Source organism: Lissotriton helveticus, chromosome 12 (genome assembly GCF_964261635.1).
Source record: "Lissotriton helveticus chromosome 12, aLisHel1.1, whole genome shotgun sequence".
NCBI classification, from domain to species: domain Eukaryota; kingdom Metazoa; phylum Chordata; class Amphibia; order Caudata; family Salamandridae; genus Lissotriton; species Lissotriton helveticus.
Genome location: NC_136073.1, coordinates 751344182 through 751358400, shown reverse-complemented (window position 1 = coordinate 751358400; position 14219 = coordinate 751344182).

The following is a 14219-nucleotide window of genomic DNA, read 5'->3' as shown; positions in this document are numbered from 1 at the left end:
GTTTTTGTAATGTTCTCTCTCAAACCCAAATTTTTCATGTACTCAGTGTAATTAGTAAGTGCCCTTTGGAGACCCAGTTGCGTTCGGGCCATCAGCTGCGTCATCTGCGTAGAGAAGAGGGGAGGTAGAGGGCGGTTATTTATATGTGGCAGATCCTGGCACTTTTCTACCATTGCTTGTCCCGCACCATTAGTGTAGAGTGTAAATAAGAAAGGTGCCAGGACACAGCCCTGTCTAACCCCATTCTCCACGTTGAACGGCGCAGTGCATTCACCCTTGGCTCCATGCCGAACCCTAGTTTCCGTGTTACTATAGAGCTTCCACCCCCATGCCGACTAAAATATCCCATAATTTGCTATGGACTACACAGTCGAAAGCTGCCGTAAGATCTATGAAAGCCAAGTCTACAATCATAAGAGACATTCTGGCATCGAGTTCTTATAGAGCTTTTGGGTGTACCACACTTTTGCCTTGTATTATCGGTCCAAAACAGAGTGCAAAAATGGAAGTGCAATAAACTGTGATTTTAAGGCTTATGGTCTGCTTACGCTGCTTTACCCCCTAAGCTGGCACAATCTATTTGCCTTTAGCATACATTTTATGGAGGATGCAGTTACTTGGGAGAAGTCCCCTTTCATGCAGAAAAGTAGTGGGTGGCAACAAGATCTTATGCCGTGTTAATGAAAAATGTTCACAGCAGAGTCTTACGCTCTGTGAGCAGAACAGGACATATCAATAGGATGTGAGTCAGGGATCCTTCTTGTTGATGGCAACGTCTGCATTTAGTAATTGAAGGCCTTGGATGCTATTGTGGGAGGCAGTCAATCATTGAGAACAGCCAGGAGCAACCTGGTTTCATAGACGCATTTAAGTAGGGCTGTTAAATAGCTATGCTGTAAACGATGTTTATAGGAGTAATGGACATCCATGCTTGGCTTCTTTTGCTAATGTTTTGTTTGTCCCTGCTCCCAGAAATCCTCTTTATTTGTTTATTCAGAGCTGTTTTGAAGTGGTTATGAGGTAGGGCCTGTTCCTACATCTGTATTGTGTTTAGGTCCTTTAGTGTCATCTCAAAGGCCAGCACCCAGCTATTTTAGTTTGAATGCATGTCTGATTGTATTACCTTCTATATCTGAGATCTCAATGTTTGCTGGTCTGCCTTCCTCAGTATTGGCATGCACTTTAATATTGAACCTTTTTGAGCTAATACCAGATAGATTAGACCAAATTCCAAACGCATATGTGATGAGGATGCACTATGAGGGAAGTGCAATAAAAGACTAAAAACCTTACTTTGTGCTGAAGTCAGGAAGGAACCATACTTTTCAGGGAAAGCTTCCATTCCAAAAGCAACTGTTGGAGTAAACTTAGCCTTTATGACTGTTAAAAGTGGGGATAGGGTTGGGCTATGGAGTTTGTGTTGCAGAGACTGGAATGCTGCAATCAGGGAAGCGATCCTTGGCTTTATTAAATTAAAGTGCAGATGATGAGACAAATGATCTTGTAATCAGACCCAGAGGTATTTCTAGCTTGTGCTTCTAGAAATGGTATTTCTGCTGAAGGACCAACTTCCTTCCTTGCTATATATTCTTACGAAAACCACACTTTTGTTTTTGGGAGATTGACAACCATTTAGTTTACTATGCTGTAGGTGTGTAGTGTGTTTAATATCATGGGAAGACCTATTCATGTCATATTCATAAGGACTACATTTTCTGCATATTACAGAGAAGATTCCTGGCACTGGCCCAGGTTTGGTGGATGAGATTTGGCTACATTCAGATAAGCACTTAGGTCTGACATAAAGTGGGTAAAAAAACATTGTGACACTGACAAATCCTTGCTTCAAACACCTCTTAGTAAATATTTTTGACGACAGCCCTTCATTCAAGCTTAACGTTTGCCCCTGTGTTGGAGTATTTGAATGGCCCGTAATAACTTAGAGGGGATGTTCCAACTAGCCAGCTTTCTCCAAAGATGATTTCTGTTTTCATGGTCGAAAGCCTTTGTGAAGTCAATGTAGCAAACATACAGTAGCTGTTTTTTTAAAGTATATTTCTCGATTATCATGGAGAGGGTGACCAAGTTGTCTATTGGCTTTTCTCTGGCAACCTAGTCCTCCTGATCTGTTAGTAACAGAGCTGCAAAATATTTTTTATCTGCATTTAAAAGGGCAATCATGCAGGAGCTGTCAAGGCTTGCCTATGGGCCTTCCTTATAGATTGCTTAAAAAATGGACCCATGCCATGATTTTGGAATGACCTATGGCCACACAGTAATTGAACAATATTTGGAGATGTGTGCTCCAAAAAGTGTTGTCTTGTTTGTAGATGGCAGCTGGGAGCTCTGGGCCACAGGCGCTGTCTCCTCTCCTTTTTTATCTCATCTTCGACTTCTTTCTGGGGAAATCGCATGTGCAGGCTGTTCATCAGATGCTGGATAGGAATTTAAAAGGCTGAGCTGTGATATAGAGAGTTAATATGGTCCAGCCATGCTTCTTGAGTGACGTTCTTGCCTATCACTCCTCCAGATTCTCTCTCTAGCCGATTTATTAAAGTACAGAGAGATTTTTTTATTGTTATTTTACAGGCTTGAAGAAAACCAATCCAGACTTGGTCTTTTTGAGCCCTCTTTTCACCCAAACTGATTTTTGTAGGTTTTTCATAGCTGGCAGGACTTTCCAATTTGTGCTTCATTGTCTGAGAGACGTTTAATTGCCTTTATTTCTTAGTGTAAGGCTCGGCGCTAGAACTTGGTTGAGTTTGAATACCATTTGTGTTGTCTCGTCTAGTGCATCGGTCGAGATTGTTTTTAGGTCTTGCCTAGGCAACGCGCATGCGCTGATCTAGGAGATGACCTTTAGAAATTGGTCAGCTCTTTTCAAGCACTCGTGCTTGTGCTTGCATCCAGCATGTGGGAGCGAGCAGCGGTTTGCAGGGGCCATCTGTTTTCAATTAGCATGGCCGTGCGTGCTTTACTCTCGCTTCCCTGCATGTGCGCCTTTCATTGTGCCGATTACTACTTGTTAATTTCCTTGGATAGGGTGGAGGCCAAATTTCTGTCTGCCTGGGCATACACAACGCCACGTTCTGTTCCTATCGAGGTTATTATAGGACAAGCAGCGCTTTGTAACCAAGCCTGCAATACCCCAGGCACTAGCGTGACCACAAGACATGAAATGTATGTGATCGGATAAAGTTCAACACAATAGTACGTGGGTTCCTATAGGCACGTGGCGTTGATTACTTTCCTTTACGATTCTTTTTTTTAGACCAAGTTGTTTTGGCCATGTGGTCATGTCGATGTATGTTGTGTGCCAGATGTACCGACTGCTGTGTGATTTCTTGCATGAATTCTCCTTGAATTGGTGCTACGAGTGTTAAATCTCATTTAAACGCTGACTTTTGTTTAAAGGTAAAGTGTAGGTGAGGCATCAGTGGGAAAGCTGTATTTTGGCATGGTCGCGATGGAACACCATTGCATCCCATATAGCAAGCCACACAAACGCAGGGTGGTGCGAGCTGCGTAACTTGGTTTTCTTTTGCCGCCTCGAAGAGCCGCCTGGGCACATATTGCGTTCTTTCAGGTGGTAATTGGGTACAGGGTTCCAAGCCAATGAGCAAAGCAGGATTTTGTGTGGGTGGGTCTCACAAAGCGAGATTGTTTCTGTGGAAATTAGAGGTCCATTTTGTTGTAAATATTCTTGACATTTCATCCATAATGCATCGAGCTACTTCAGAAGGGCGCGCTGCTGCCAGCTTGCCTCAAAACAAGGAAGCATGCATAGGAATTAAATGCTTTTTTGTTCAGGGCTTGGATGATAATTATACTTTTTAGGCTGAGTATGGAAATAAAAGTGGCGAGACCAAGCAACAGGCTGAACCGAGTCGGACAGAGAAGGGTTGAAATAAGCAACATACGTGGGAACACTTTTTTAGAACTCTGTCTGCTATATTTAGTATGTCAAACAGCCAAAAAAATCGGCGGTCTACTCATCTATGTGTGTCAGAGGTACAGTCTAAGAACATGCACTACTATTTACGCTATCTCCTGTGAGTGAAGATAGGGTAAAGAAGAAGAAACACTGTGGTGCAGAGAAACAGGGAAAGTGAAGAGGGTAAAATAACGCCACCTTAGGATATTTGGTATCCCATCATTGCACAAATATATGTGCCCAGTGTCATCATCTGCTTTCACCAAACAACTACCTCTAGTTCTCCTTTCAGCATTAGGAAAAACATGGAGGTTTAGTTGTATCCTCTTGTGGATTCTCACAAGAAAGAATAAGTGCAAGAAAAGAAAAGGATTTTTTAAAATATATATCGTTTGTTTTTCTAATGAATTGTATGAAAAAAGCAGTGCAATAAGTGAAGAAATGTGAGAATAGAAAAGGATAGCCCTCAGAGGTATACAATACAAGCAATTCTTTAGCCAGTGGAGTGCTTTTAGGGCTGATTTGGCTGAGGAGCGGTTGTTAGTACCTGTAAGTAGTCTCGCTGCCGAGTTTTGGACTACCTGAAGTTTGCGGATCACTGAGGTGGGGGCTCCTAAATAAAGGGCATTTCCATAGTCCAATCTCGACAAAATGAGAGCTTGGATTAGGATTTTTTTGGAGCTCTAGGGTAGGAGGGGCAGTATTTTGCGTGTTGACCTCAGCAGGCCGAAGCAGCTGGCAGCTGTTTTTCTGGCTTGGACTCTGAAAGTGAGCTCATTATCAAGCCAGAAGCCCATGCTCTTTATTTCCTTTTTAGGGATTGGGGCGGGCCCCATGCATAATGGCCACAGCATGTGTGGGTTGAAGAATGCTTGGATACCCAGCAGCATGAGCTCCGTCTTGTCGCCATTGAGTTTAAGATGGGACACACTCATCCAGCTGGCGACTTCTTTGAGACAGGAGCTCAGGTTTGTGGGGTCCTGCTCTGCCTGGTTCAGTGCCCCCACGAGCTGCATGTCGTCAGCATAGCTGATGGAGACTATCTCAGCCAGTGGGGACATGTACACACTAAAAAGGGTGGGGCTCAGTGAGGAGCCCCACATTTCAGAGGTAGTGAGCGTGAATGGGTGCTACCTTCAAACACCTGGAAGTATCTTCCTTCGAGGAATGACTCCAACCAGGAAAGGGCCCTTCCTTTCACTCCCAATCTTTCGAGCCGTTGTATCAGGGTACGGGGATTCACCGTGTCGAGGGCTGCGATGCAGTAGTTCCTTTCTGTGTTTTCTTTTTGTTTTTGGATGTTGGATAGTTAAGATTGTGTTTGGTTAATAAAATTAGTTGTGTTTGAATTAATTTTTAATTTATAAATGTAGGGTGACTATATAACTCCATGTCATCGGCACAGTGCATTTCACAGTCAGGTAGGACAGTGACACACCACAGAAGGTTGCAAGAAGCATTCAGGTCAAAAAATAGGCAATGAGATAGAAAAAAAATGTTTTAAGAATTCTATCACAATCCAAATATTCTTCCAGTTGGTCCTTATGTAATTGAATGGAACAGTTTTGCTTTTATAATGTTGATTGTCAGTCTTCTGTAAAACCTTAGATTGCCTAAATGCTTTAGTGAATTCAAAGGCATCAACGTTATCATTAACAAGCATTGGCATAGCCAATAGGTCTTGCTTTTAGGACCATATAAGTATTTAGTTATCTAGCACAATATCCTTGGTGCAACAACATCAACTCTTGCATGGCTGAACACCTATATGGTCCCAAAGGCGACACCTATTGGCTATGCCAATGCTTGTTTTAAGATTATAAGAGTTGCTTTTAATTCTTCCTGGGACTTCTGCCATGTGAAGTTGAATCCTCCGGGTCCCAGGGAGATGTCTTACTGGTTCGTTTTCATGCTTCATATTCTTCCAGCGCATGGACATTCCATCTGTCCCTTCGCCAATAACTGCCTATATCTTGTGTTCTAAAGATTTTTAGAGTTTCATCCTGGGCATTGTAATTTCTGATGTTAATTATCTGCGGCGAGTGGTCACTCTTGCATTTTGAGCCTATATTAAAGCTCTCAATTTCCTTGAAAAAAGAGATGGACACAAGAATCTAGCCCAAGATTGATTCTGCTTTTATTGTTTTTCATGTGCCCATCATTGAACCATCTCCGGGACTGTGCCCATTAAGTGTATGGAGTCTAAGGGCCTCCAGAATGCACAGGAACTCATGATCAAGTTTGTTGATGGAAATACATTTAGAAATGTAATTTGGGATCCCCAGCATATGTCCACTCTTCATAAGCTACTGCTTCTTCTCAAGCGATTAGCTAGACTAAGATTGAAATCTTCGATGAGGATTCATGGGATTCCTTTGTGAATTACTTCTAGTTTCATAAGGAGGGCTTCTGTCATCTTTAGATTTTGTTGCTTTTGGAGTTCCAGTTATGAACTGTAATGCCGAGCAAATGTGGTGAGCGAAGTTCTAAGCGCGTTAATTGAAGAGTCTTACCGCTATATGTATCAACAAACCATTTTGCATTTCCTAAATAGCGAATTTTAAGGAATCGCTATTTAGGAAATGCAAAACGGTATGTATGTACAAAATCGCTTTCCAATAGCGATTCCTTAGCATTCCTAATTTGAGATTAGCAAATTGTCATTCGCAAATTACCCCTTCATTTCCATGGGCCAAGAGGCCCATAGGAATGAAAGTGCAATTTGCGATTAGCAATTTGCTGATCGCAAATTAGGGATTTTTCCAAGGGTGCAGGGGTGTCTCAAGAACACCCTGCTGCACCCCTGAAAAAGACATTTGGGGGCATATGGCGCACATACATGCCCTAAGGGCATGTATGGGCGTCATATGGCACCTTTGGTTTTTTTCAAAAAAGCTTTTTGATAAGAATTCGCAAATTACCACCAACTAGAAGTTGGTGGTAATTTGCTAATCCTTAATGGCATTTTTTCCATAATATTTGTTTGATACATTGCATTTAAGGAATTGCAAAATTTGCAATTCCTTAAGTGCAATCGCAAAATAAGGATTAGCAAATTTTGGTAATCCTTATTTTGCATCAAACTTGTTTGATACATTCCATTTGTCTATTTAGCATTCGCAAAGGCCGAAATTCGCAGAATTTCGGCCTTTGCGAATGCTAAATAGCTTGATACATATAGCGGTTAGTGAGCCTCACATAAATTGAAAGCCCACTTTTTCGATAATCCTTTTTTCTTGGGCTTTTTGGCTGATGTTAAAAATTCCATGCATTCCCCAAGCTGCACTTCCTCCTCTTTCCAAGTTTACTGAATGGCGACAAAATCGAAACACCCCAAATAACTTTCTAATTCTGGGTCTGTGTTAAGTTTTTTGATGGTCGCATTATTCCATGATATAACTGTAATTGGCAAGAATTTCTTGCATATGGGCTTGCTGTGCAGGGGGTTATTGACTTGAAGTAGCCATTTTGTATAAGCCTGTTGGCCTGAATACTTTATGTTGGCAGGCATGCGGGGGTTTCGTGCATGCATCATCAATCTATTTTAATATTTGATAGCCATGTACAGTCAATAGTCTGTGGATTTGAATATTTGGGTAGCCAGCAGCTACGACATTATGACTTTTTCAGTGATATTATTATAGAGTTGGTTAAAGAGATTTTATTGATTCCACTTGCTCCTGTAGCGCCTTTCAAAAGTTATGTAGCTGTTGAGCAATCCAGCGTAAACAAGTGGGATTCATTCGCTGGACTATTGAAGTTGGTTTACTTCAGCTAATAAAACAAAAGGGTATTTTTCCTCAGCCACATTCGATACCAATATTCCCCAGTTTGCAAAAATTCAGTGCTTTGACTTGGCTAAATTGCTATAACTGCTGTTGACCAGGTTACTATTGTTGCTTAATCAGGGTTTACTGACTTCAACTCTATTGCTTCAATATTTGATACAGATAGATGTCTCAAATCTTCCTGTGTGGCAAGAAGTCTCAGTATATTGTGCCTGTTAAGCACATCTCTGTTGCAATGGGATTTATATTGGGGTTGAAACACAGTTTAGATTTTTGTTCCTTTAATATCATTTTTATGTCTTCATATACTTGAAAAATGCCAACATATAGTGGGGGCTTGCCCTCTAGGCAAGGCTGAGAATGTGGACTTGTTGTAGAGGCCAGTGTTAAGCCACTTTTAGGAATAATGTGTGGCACATGCTTGCTGCAAAGGGAGTCCGGTGGTAAAATGTAACATTTAATGTAGTTTTTAGAGTCATTTTCCTGCACAAAATTGGTTGAAATAGAAGCTTCTGAGTAGGAGGAAAAGTCTGTAAAAATGGCTATTTTGGTCACTGTGAGGCTTCAAAAAGTGGTTATTCAACATGAGGTACAATCCAATTGACATTTTGATTAATTTTTGCTACAGTCCAAAAAATCCATTTTCTGATGAAAAACGATGACCCCGGACCTGTTGAACTTTCTCCAGATGGTGAGAAATGATCATTTTTTTAAGTTTTCTCTTTTGACTGTAAATGACTATTGAATGTGAATTATCACTTTAGGAACTAAAATAAGTGTGTTTAGAGTCATTTTTTCTGCCCGAAATTAGTCGAAATAGAAGCTACTGAGTAGGAGGAAAAGTCTGTAAAAATGGTAATTTTGGTCACTGTGAGGGTTTAAAAGGGGTTATTAAATATGAGGCACAATCCAATTGACATTTTAAATCATTTTTTCTACAGTCCCAAAAAATCAATTTTCTGTTGAAAACGATGACACTGGACCTGTCGCACTTTCTCCAGATGGTCAGAAATGGTCATTTTTTAATGTGTAATCTTTTGACTGTAAATAACTATTGCATGTGAATTATCACTTTTGGAACTAAAATACGTGTGTTTAGTGTCATTTTCCAGCCAAAAATTGGTTGAAATAGATGCTTCTGAGTAGAAGGAAAAGTCTGTAAAAATGGAAATTTTGGTCACTGAGGTTTTAAAAAGTGTTTTTCAACATGAGGCACAATCCAATTGACATTTTGAATAACTTTTTCTACAGTCCAAAAAAATCATTTTTCTGATGAGAAACTATGACCCCCGGACCTGTCGAACTTTCTCCAGCTGGTCAGAAATGGTCCTATTTTAATATGTACTCTTTTGACTGTAAAAGAATATTGCATGTGAATTATCACTTTTGGAACTAAAATAAGTGTGTTTCGAATTTTTTCCTGCCCGAAATTGGTCGAAATAGAAGCATCTGAGTAGGAGTAAATGTCTGTAAAAATAGCAATTTTGGTCACTGTGAGGCTTTAAAAAGTGGTTATTCAACATGAGGTAATATCCAATTGACATTTTGAATGATTTTATCTACAGTCCAAAATATAAATTCTCTGATGAAAAAAGATGACCCAGGACCTGTCGAACTTTCTCCAGATGGACAGAAATGGTCATTTTTTAATGTGTACTCCTTGGACTATAAATAACAATTGCATGTGAATTATCACTTTTGGAACTAAAATAAGTGTTTTAAAGTCCTTGTCCTGCCCCAAAGTGGTCAAAATAGAAGCTTCTGAGTAGGAGGAAAAGTCTGAAAAAATGGCGATTTTGGTCACTGTGAGGCATTAAAAAGTGGTTATTCAACATGAGCCACAATACAATTGACATTTTGAATACTTTTTTCTACAGTCCAGAAAATCAATTTTCAGAAGAAAAACGATGACCCCGGGCCTGTCGAACTTTCTCCAGATGGTCAGAAATGGCCCTATTTTAATATTTACTCTTTTGACGATAAAATAGTATTTCATGTGAATTATCACTTTAGGAACTAAAATATTTGTGTTTAGAATTTTTCCCTGCCCCAAATTGGTCAAAATAGAAGCTTCTGAGTAGGAGGAAAAGTCTGTAAAAATGGCAATTGTGGTCACTGTGAGGCTTTAAAAAGGGGTTATTCAACATGAGGCACAACCCAATTGACATTTTGAATCATTTTTTCTACAGTCCAAAAAATCATTTTTCAGATGAAAAACGATGACCCCGGGCCTGTCGAACTTGCTCCAGATGGTCAAAAATGGTCATTTTTTAATGTTTAAGCTTTTGACTGTAAATGACTATTGCATGTGAATTATCACTTTTGGACAAAAATAAGTGTGTTTAGAGTAATTTTCCTGCCGGAAATTGGTCGAAATGGAAGCTTCTGAGTAGAAGGGAAAGTCTGTAAAAATGGCAATTTTGGTCACTGTGAGGCATTACAAAGTGGATATTCAACATGAGCCACAATCCAATTGACATTTTGTATCATTTCTTATAGTAAAAAAATCAATTTTCTGATGAAAAACGATGACCCCGGACTTGTCGCACTTTCTCCAGATGGTCCGAAATGGTCATTTTTTAATGTTTAATATTTTGACTGTGAATGACTGATTTATCACTTTTGGAACTAAAATAAAAGTGTTTAGTGTCATTTTCCTGCCCGAAATTGGTTGAAATAGAATCTTCGGAGTAGAAGGAAAGGTCTGTAAAAATGGCAATTTTGGTCACTGTGAGGATTTAAAAAAAAATTTATTCAACGTGAGGCACAATTGAATTGACATTTTGAATAATTTTTTCTACAGTCCACAAAAATAATTTTTCTGATGAAACACTATGACCCCGGACCTGTCGCATCGCCGAGGGGCTGAGTGTTGCAAGGAGAGCCAGCGCACGGGTATCCAGAGCGCCTACAACCCCCAGGTGTCAGCGGGGGCCACGACCGGACTGCATGCCCCTCCCCCTTCCTCCGGGGGCTTTAACTATTGCTCGCGCCACCCGCTTCGCGGGAGACGCATCGCCGAGGGGCTGAGTGTTGCAAGGAGACCCAGCGCATGGGTATCCAGAGCGCCTACAACCCCCAGGTGTCAGCGGGGGCCACGAACGGACTGCATGCCCCTCCCCCTTCCTCTGTTGAGGATATAAACAGCTAGCTCTTCCGGCCACACGGGACGCGCGCGGGCGGGCACCGGGCTAAGCCCGGGCAAAGGGCGGGTCGTCTGGGGCCGGAGGAGGCCAGGCTGGGCCCCCCCTCTTTTATCTGCCATCTACCTCACCAAGCCCTTAAAAGGTACTGTACATCTATAATTCCCAGCAGAGGGGCTGTCTGAACTCTATCTGCCCGCGGGGCCTAATCCCACTTTATGGGAGTGTTTGTTTGTTTGTCCTGATAACGAGGTTTTGTTCACACTAATCGAAACTTTCCTTTTGTTACCTCATTGTTATGGGAAAAAGGAAGGCCATGGAGGGCGGGGGGGGGGGGGTAGCCACAAACAAAAAAGGGAAAAAAGCTAAGAAAGTGCCCCATGCAGCGATGAACTGTGTGCTGACAAGAATAGAAGAAATAGGTAATGATTGTGAAGAGGTCTTAGGCCGCAGTAGCACCGAGATCGCGAGCAGTGCCACGCGTGAGGTTGATGAGGCTTTGCACTTGGCCCAAGGAAGATTAATTCCCTCTATGTTTTCAAAGCAAAATTCCCGTAAGCACTGTGCAAGCGTTGAGAACACTACCCGAGCTCCGCCCAACCTAGGCTCTGACCCAACCTCCATTATTAATATAGTCTCAGATGCAGAATCTCCCGAGGGGTCAGAGCGGGATCAGGTTTTGTCCCCCTCGGTACCCTGCTCAAATAGGTTTGCTCCTCTCGACCCAGAAACCGTAGATGTTACCCCATTGTCACTGGGGGGTCACCTTGACAAGGCAACTACAGAGAACCATGCTAGCTGTAATCTGTGTGGGGTTTCTAAGATTGAGCTACTAGAGAGGATTTGAGAGCTGGAAAAGTTAGTGGCATCCTTAGGAGTCAAGGTGGAGGGCTTAATGGCCGGTCAAGTGGCCACGCTCGCTGCTTCCATTCCATCCCTTCTTCGAGAGCCAATTACAACAGCCAAAAAGGCCGGGTCCGTCCAATCCAGGGGTGTTCCATCCAATCTCCCTCCCTTAGTGGCCCATGGCACACAGGGCCATGTGGGAACAAACAGTTTACCCCCCATTGTTAGGACATATGCTGACTCTGTGAGACCTAGCTTACCCAAAGGGCGCTCTATGGGACAGGTTCCACCAACGGCGGGCAATCATTCCCTGCCCCCCCCCAACCCAGCTATGAATAGGCTACCTACATACACAGGCCTACAAGGCGATTTACCTCATCGCCCCATCATTAGGCCAACAATTTACATGACACAGGTCCCAAGATTGGCCACCGCAGGGGGCTATGAAAGTAGTGAGTCTATTCACAACAAAGCAATACATTGGTTGAGGCACACAAGGGGATGCAGATCCATCATACGGGAGGATATGGCCAAAGTGAGGCGGGTCACAATGGCCGATTCTAAGACCGACTGCATAGAGATTCAGTTCTTTGACCCCATGATAGCAGGGAACTTACTGGCCCTTGAGTTTAGAACATCTCCCCCTGTGTATTCATCTATCCAGATCTGCCGGTTCACGCTTTGGTCAGTGGCCCGGGAGGTGGGGGGCTCCGGGCTGTGCCAAGTTGACTGACTAGAGGAGGAGCGGCTAGATAATTTCCCTCCGGTTCCTGAGATCTACCCAACGTGAGGCGAAGTTGTGGGTCCTGGTCCGTTAGAGCTAGGAGGCGCAGCATGTAAGACAACTAGGGAGACTACACTTGATAACCCTGGCATACCAGGGAGGGGCGCGGCGAGTGAAGCCGATTCCAGCACTAAAACCGTGGGGGTAATCCAGTTGATATCCTGGAACATAGCGGGGCTACAAAAAAAACTAGCTTTTCCTAAATAGAACTAATTTATTGGTAAATATGACATCTGCTTGTTCCAGGAGACATGGAGCCTGGCGTCCCTCCACACGCCGGGGTTTACTACATATCATATCCCCGGGACCAGCTCGGGCAGAGGACGTCCCTCGGGGGGCTTATTATCTGGGTAAACATCGGGTTGAACTGGTTGGTATCCAAACATAATACCCCATCTCAGGATATCTTGCATTTAACCATTGGAGGGGTTAAAGACGCTGCCCGCTTGGAGATTTTTAGTATCTATGCTAGAGGGTCTCCAGGTGCTCAAGCGACATCCACTCTAACAGTTTTAGACACAGAGCTGTCGGCCATTACCATCGATGCAGGGATCATTGTCGCAGGTGACTTCAACTGTACCTTCGAACTCCTGAGTGGAGAAGACATCTTGGGTATTGGAAACGAGGACTCTAAATGGGCCATTCCGCCACTTAACTTAACCCCAATAAAGAGATGGTCCCAAAGAGCCATACAAATTAACGCTTTGACCATGGAGCATAATCTAAGGGCAGCCAATGGCAGGACCCGCTCTGACCCCATGGGAGCACATAATTTCAACAGAATCAGTTCCCCCTCCCGCATTGACTATATATTGCTAGACATGGGTCTATGGGCAGACCTCATCGATATGGAGGTTATTCCAAGCCTCGACAGGAATCACAATCCTCTGTCTATGCAACGTACACGAGCGACAGCCAGTACATCTATCGAGACGGGCAGAACCCCACTTCTGTCGACAAGGGAGGTACTGCATTCAAATTGCAACCGCCGCCTTAGGTGGCATATGGTTGCAAAGCAGGGCCAGACACTGGAAAACATTAGGGATCTTTTGGAGCAGAGGATTTTAGAGCTCGATCCCTTATCCAGCACCACTCCAATGGCCACACAGGATTCTAAGTTTACCAAGATTTATCAAGAGACCACGGGAAAGATAGGGGAGTTCTTTCATACAAAAGACAATGGGGCCGCAAAGCAACAAACCTGTGGTACTCTGCTCTATGTAGGGAAAGGAGACAGGACTTATCACTAGCCCTTAGAGCAAAAGATCAGACTAAAATAACATCAGCCAGAAAGATCTACTATAGGACCATAGATCAAGCGAAGCGCCTGTGGGAAGAAACGCACTGGCAGAAGCTTAAATCTGCTGCCCAGCTGAAAGATTCTACCACATTCTGGGAGCTTATTAACATCAGCACGAGGAAGGGAGCAGAGCCGATACCCAACCACATAACAGGTCGCCAATGGTTCGATCATTTCTATGGCTTGTATTCTGGTGGGGTAGGGAACACTTCCCCAGAGCAGGGGACTCGGTTAGCCACCTTTGAGACTCCTAATCCGGGGGAGACATTTGGGCTCAAGGAGGTACTATCGGCTATTGCTAGCATCTCACCAGGCAAGGCGGCGGGTCCTGACGGCCTTCCAGGCGATTTACTACTCTCGAATAAAAATCTTTGGGCCCTCCTTATCCTCGAGGTTTTGAATCTCATTGCGAGTGGACACCCAG